Here is a 7387-nt window from a genome sequence, read left to right as displayed (position 1 = left end):
AATGAATAAGCACCAAAGTTTTGTATCCATTTTTTTGTTGCATCTTTTTAGGTGGATATTGTGTTTGCTAGGCAAGTGTAATGTAAGCTTTATCCCTTAGAATCGACCATTTAACATTAAATTAACGCACAAAAAATTTAAAGCCCAGCTAAAAATTGAACAAATTATTTTTATCAACATTTTTAATTTTTAAAAAAAAAAAATATGAATCGAAAAACAAAAATATGTCGATCATATTGGTCTAATTCTGACTGGAAGGCATGCATTCATTTATAACCACTGAAAAATCAATGTCTTTATACACACAAAAAAAAAAAAATCACTTTCAATTAGGATATTGGCAACGTTCATGTTGCCCTTCCTGTAAGTACCAAATGTCTTTCTAAAACCAAATTCTGATGAGAAAATATCAGGGAAGCCAATGTCAGCAACAGAATCTTTGCATTCAGATGATGATGAATGCATCTTTATATTAAAATTATGAGTCAATTTTGTGTATTTGTATTTCTCAGCTCAATGTGACCTGCACATTATTATTTGCTATTAATCAAATATTTATTGAAATGCAAAAATGCAACAGTATAAAATACAATTTTCTTTTAAACTATTTAAAATAAAAAGGGTAAAAGTACATAGTCCAACCTAAATAACAAAAAAAAAAAAAAAGTACAGAAAAATCATTATGATGTATGTACTTGTCACGGAATGAAGATGCCATATTTCAAAAATCACATAAATTAATAAAGTAGTTTGTTTTTTTTTAACTAAAAAAAAATCAAATTTTAGGAGGAAGCAAAAAGAGACGACTGTCTTGTATTGCTATTCTATAAAAACAAGGATAGATAACTCCATAATGATTCAATCTTGCAAGCTCAACCCTGTAATTCTAACGATATGATTTTCTTTATTAAAAATAAATTTGGATCGCAATATTTAAAATTGATGGTTGGTTGTTTTTGTTTTATGGCATATCAACCCTTTTCAGGTTATTTAATGCCGAATCTAGTGATTTTGAGGAACGATTTTTTAAATGGAGTATATTTGTTTTTTAAGTCAGATTCTATTTAACCCATAGTTGGGACCCTAACAGGTACTACCACTTTGGGTCAGAGTGGACCTGAGAGCAATGGCAATTAAAGTGTGGCTTCACACTCCCCAAAGCCCGCAAGCTGGGGCCTCACCATCGCATATAGTTTTAGGTCATATCCAGAACCGTTGTATAATGGGTTCTTTTTACATTTTTTTTATAAGGCCAATAACTCGTAGATATTATGATTTCGACAGGATATAAAAAGTTTTAAAAATGAGCGACGGCCTCGAGTAGCTGCCGAAAAAAAATAATTTGCGGACATACACAAAAAGCGAACATACATACATACACACATTTTCGCTTTTATATATATATATATATATATATAGATTGGGAGTCTGAAAGGATTATAAATTTGTTTTTTTTTTTGTTATTGGAGGCGAGTTTGAGAGCTAGGATAAGAGCATGTATTTCAGCACTGAAGATTGATGTTTCTTTTGAGAGGTTTGTTGTTTTTTGATTGATTTATTGAGTATTGCTGCACTGGCTGTTGCGTTATTTTTTTTTAGATCCATCTGTATAGATGTGTGTGGTCTGGATACTTTTCTTTGATTTTATCGAGATCATCATGATAAGTTATTGGATGAGTATGTTTCTTTTCATATTTACTTAGGTCAATATTAGGGGATACAATTTTCCAGAGAGGGGTTTTGAGTAGGACAGTTTCGTGAATTTTGGTTATGGGTAAATTTGCTTCTTTGGAAATTGATTTTTTCTAGGTCCAAAGGTTTTGATTGCATTTTCTTTTTGGTCGAAAAGGTGTTTACGATTTGGATTTAAAGTGCTATTGTGTGCTGGGTTTGTGGGGTTGGCTTAAGTTTTGTGTAGTATTTTAGACCAAGGTTTTGATTTCTAAGCATTGGAGGAGTTTCATGTGCTTCTGCATACAGGCTTTCTACAGGGGAGGTTGGAAATGCTCCTAGTGCTAGTCTTAGTCCGGAGTGGCATATTGTGTTGAGGGTTTTTAGATATGACTTTCTGGTGGATTGATATATGAAGCTACCATAATCTATTTTTGATCTAATTAATGCTCTATATAGTTTGAGTAGTGTGTTCTTGTCAGCTCCCCAATCTGTATGGGCGATAACTCGTAGGAGTTGTAATGCTTTAATTACATTTGGTTTTGATGTGATTGATGTGTGGAATGAAATTTAGTTTTTTGTCAAAAATGATTCCCAGGTGCTTGTGTTCGTTTATGAAGGGAATTTTTTCGCCTTCAATCTGTAAGGTTGGGTCAGGGTGGAGTTTGCGTTGGTTACAAAAATGGATGCATTTTGTTTTAGTTTTGGAGAAGTTGAAACCATTTTTAATTGCCAATTTATTAATTTTATATATGTTATGTTGTAGAATTCAGGTAGTCTGCCTCTTAGTCCGATGTTGTGGAGATCTTTTATGATACCGTGTTTCCAGGTAGTTTCATATGCTTTCACAAGATCGAAAAAAACAGATGTTACAGGTTCCTTATTGATAATAGTTTCTCTGATGTAATTTTCCAGGTTAGTGATGTGGGTTATACATCCTTGATTTTTTTGGTATCCACACTGGATTTTAGAAATTATTTTGTTGTCATCTAGATACCATATAAGACGGTAGTTAATCATTCTTTCGAACATTTTGCATAGGCAGCTTGTGAGAGCTATTGATCTGTAGTTTTCTGGGTTTGATGTATCTTTTCCCAATTTGGGTATCAGTATTATTGTTGCTTGTTTCCATGCAGTTGAGAAATCTTTTGTTTCCCACATTTTATTATAAATTTTGAGAAGGAGTTTTAATGATTCGGGCGGAATTTCTTTAAGGAAGCTGTAGTGCACTTCATCTGGTCCTACAGCTGAGTTATGGGATTTTTCTATGGCGGTTTCTAGTTCATTGAGTGAGAAGATTTCATTGTAAGGCTCTTGGTTTTTGGAGTTAAAGTTTATTTTGTACTTTTCTTCATGTTTCTTAAGTATTTGGAATTGTCTATTGTAGTGTTTTGATGATGAATTTTCGGCAAAGGTTTTAGCAAGTGTGTTAGCAATATCTTTTTTATCAGTTATTTTCTGTTTATTTGTGAGAAGGTGTTTGATTGGATTCGGATTATATTTTCCAGTTATTTTCCTAATCATTTCCCAGACGGTTTTGAGTTTAGTGGTGATGTTGATTTTGTTGACAAATTGTTGCCAGCAGGATCTTTTGCATTCTTTAATTGTTTTTCGAGTTTTAGCTCTTTGGTGTTTGTATTCTATTAAGTTGTTCATTGTGGGTTTGTTTTTTAAATTTTCTTAAGGCTGCCTTTCTCTGTCTAATGGCCGTTTTACATTCTGGATTGAACCATGGTTTGTTTGTTTTTTCCAGAAGGAGAATTTTTGGGTATGCATTTTTTGGCTATTGTTATGAGTACTTCCGTGAATTCTTCTATTGTTTGGATTTGATGTTCTGTTAATTTTAGTGAAAAAAGTTCTTTAAATTCAGCCCAGTTGGCTTTGTTTGTGTTCCACCTGGGTATGTAGTGTTGGATGGAGTTACTGTAATTGATTATAATAGGGAAGTGATCACTTCCACAGGGTTCGTCATAAGTGCTCCATGTATAATCCAAGAAGCTTGATGGATCACACATGGTAAGATCAATAGCACTAGTTGATCCGTTTGTTGGATTTAAGTATGCAGGATTTTTTTGATTGAGAAGGCACAAGTTATTTTGTTAATTAATTGTTCAATTTTGTTTCCTTTTGAGTTTGTGACTTCACTTCCCCATAAAGTACTGTGGCAGTTAAAGTCTCCTAGGAGAATGAATGGTGAAGGTAGTTGTTTTATCAAATTTTCTAGTTCATTTTCATTTAATGGTTCATGAGGAGGGAGGTATATTGAGCAGATTGTGATTGTTTTGTGTAATGTGACTTTAGTTGTAATTGCTTGGAGATTTGTTTTGACAGAGAAATTGCTTTGAGGTATGTTATTCCTTACAAGAATTGAGGTACCTCCATTAGCATGAAGGACTGTTATGGAAATAGTTGTATTGTTCATAGTTTGGTGTTTTGAAATGGTTATTGTTTTGTAGAAAGGTTTCTTGTAAGCAGACAATGGCTGGGTTGAAGAGTGAGATAAGTATAAGAAGTTCATTATAATTAGATCTTATTCCACAATTCCATTGGACAATTTGTTGTGTTTTATTTCTATCCATGAGGTTGTTTAGTTTTCCTCTATTTCCATCTCTTTAGAAGTAGAGGGTTTATCTTTTGTGGAGTTTGTGTTTTGCTGGGTTTTTTATTTTTTTTGTTTGGATCTGGACGTCGATCTGGATCTTGCTTGAGATTTTGCTGTTTTGGCTTCTTGTTCATTTTTTCCCTCTTGATTACTTGTGTTTGGTTTCTTTTTTTATCTAGGGTGTTTTCGGTTTCCATTTTTTCTAGAATTTGGAATCTATTTTGAGTGTCTATTGTTTGGTTTTTCTTCTTTTCTGGAACATTCTTTATTTGCTGTTTTATCATTTCTTATGTTTTTATTAATTTCTGGTGGTTGTTTTGTTGGTTTCTGGGATAATTTTTTTACTGGTTCTGTTGTGGATGGAATATTATTTTCTTTGTTTGGATTTGTTATTTCTATTTTGTTTCCTAGATTTGAGTATTTTTCTTTTAGGCTATTTTGAAATTCTGGTCATTCTTTAATATTTAATGTAATCAGTTTGTTTATCAGTTCCCTATATTGATCATGTATTTCGTTATGTTGGAATGGTTTAATTGATTTTACGTTGTCTCAGCATATGAGTTGTCTTTCATATATGTCTCAACTATTTTTCTGACCTGGAAAGGTTCTGTTTTTTTTTTGTACTTTCCTTCTATAATTTCTCTTTCTTTTTTATATGTTTTGCATATTTTAGAGAAGACTGGGTGATCTTCTTTGCAGTTAGCGCATTTCACCTCATTTATGCATTTTTATCCGGTGTGGTCAGGCTCTTTGTTACCACATTTTCCACATATTTTTATTCCTTTACAGGCTTCTTTATGATGTCCATAGTTTTGGCAATGGAAACATCTTAATGGAGCTGGGATATATTGGTCTACTTTTACATTTAAGTAGCCAATTTTTATTTCTTTAGGTATTGTTGGTTTATTAAACGTTATTATGTGTTGGTGGTTATTATTTCATTGTTTCTTTTTATGTTTATGCGGATGTGGTTGATTACTCCTTGTTTTTCTAATTCGGTTTTTATTTCTTCTTCAGTTGCTAGCGATAGTTCATAACTTCAAACTATTCCTTTCGAAGTGTTTAGTGTTTTATGAGGAAAGACTTTGCAGAATTTTTTTATTTTCAATTAATTCAATAACCAAGAATCGGGGGAAGTTTCCTTCGTCTATAGTTGGAACGGTTTTTCTAGTTTTTAATTTTTGTTCTTCATCTGAGCTTGAGGTCAGAGTCAGAGGAATGGTTTCTTTTAAGGGTTTTGAGGGGGATGCATTTGTTTTTATCAGCCATGGATTTTGGGATTTATTTTTCATCAACCACGCTCCCTACCCACCTTGGAGTCCAAAATTGGGGCATAGTAAGGGGGAAACCCATTCACCTTGACCATGTCGGGGCTACGTGGAGGATATACTCTTTTGGTAAGGAGTTCTCAAGCACTATATTTTCTGTTCAATATGTCCTCAAAAATACATTTGTTCAGATGGAGTGTTGAGTTCTGGTCTTTCCAATTGACTGACCCTTGCCACTGCCTTCTAGCACTTACTTGGTTTCCCTATTTTTTGTAGTGGCGGAAGAAAAATAATAAAAAAAAAAAGATGGGAGTACCTTTAAGTTTCGTTCTTTGTTGTAGTAGATGGTACTTTGGGTGTAAGTGCTAGGGCTTGGCGTGACTGGCCGATTGGTCAGATCGGGTCTCTCTGACCGCCCGTCTAGCCGAAGTAAGGGCCGAAGTAATGTGTTGCAGTGCCTAGACTTTTATGCACCCAGGTCTAGGTTAGCTCAATCACCAGGATCACATCCTAAGGCATTACGGGTAGCAACCCACGGCTAACTGGTCGCCCCATTAAGAGATTTTTACCCTCTGCAGGGAGGCAGTCGACTTATTCTAGTGCCCTACCAACAGGAAAAAAAAAAGGGGGGAGGGAGGTCGACGGGTTTGGGAAGTAGGGAAGGGAGAGGGGAAGGAGGTTGTTGTTTTTGTAGAACATAATTAAGTTTTACAAAAGAGAATAGAAAACAAAAACAGAAAATCAATGTAGGTGCATTTCGTCTCAGGAAGCCAATACACAGCCTGATCTGGTAGCACCAGATTTCAAATTGAGTTATCTCCCTTTATTAAATATGATTCTTTTTGCTTTGTCATAAAATTTGATTTTCTAAGTTAAAAAAGAATTACTTGATAAATTTATGTGATTTTTGGAATATGACATTTTCATTCTGTAACATCATAAAGATTAAATATGTTTCTGCATTTTTAATTTGAAAGTAGGTTTAGTTCTAAATAAGCATCCAATTTTGTTCAATTAAGAATTCAATGATCAAACAGTAAAAATAATAATTGAATATAAATTTTAAAAGCCTAGCTTTTGGAAAATCTACAACAGTGTAGTAAATAATGGGCAGTCAATGATTCCCCCACTATCAAACGATCATGGGGAACCTCTACATTGGCCCAGGCACACCACTCCCTCCCCAACTTTCCTTTGCGGACAAACGTCACACTAGACTATTTGAAAATCACCTCTTCTCAGGTGCATGGTATCATAAAAACCTAGACACCTCAAAAGCTTGTGGATCCGATCTCATCCCAGCTGTGCTATTAAAAAAAATGCTTCACTGAGGTTGCTCCAGTTCTCTCCAAACTTTACAACAAATGCCCTAACGAATCTTGCTTATCTGACTACTGGAAAACCACTTCTGTGGTACCAGTTTACAAGAATTTTGGCGAAAGAACTGGCCCATTAAATTATCGCCTCAGTCTTCTCCCGTTTTTCGCCAAAATATTTGAGTCCTTAATTAATCAAGCTCTAGTCCATCACCTTACAGCTACTAAACTCCTGACCGACAATCAATATGGATTTAGGCAAGTCCATTTCACAGCAGATATCCTAACTAATCTCTGAATGCATATAGTTCACTGGACAAAACAGAGGAGGGTAGATTGGTAACCCTCAATATATCTAAGGCATTTGACAGGGTTTGACACGATGGTCTTCTAAGGAAAATTGGTATCACTGGAAGAATACATAATGTAATTAAATCCTTAAGTAAGAGAAAAATCCAGGTTGTCCTCAATGATCGTACATCTAAACAATATGATATAAATGCGGGAGTACCTCAGGGGTCTATCCTGGG

The sequence above is a fragment of the Euprymna scolopes genome, chromosome 5 (genome assembly GCF_053919585.1).
Source record: "Euprymna scolopes isolate OS-2025 chromosome 5, ASM5391958v1, whole genome shotgun sequence".
NCBI lineage: Eukaryota > Metazoa > Mollusca > Cephalopoda > Sepiida > Sepiolidae > Euprymna > Euprymna scolopes.
This window is presented reverse-complemented; position numbering follows the sequence as displayed.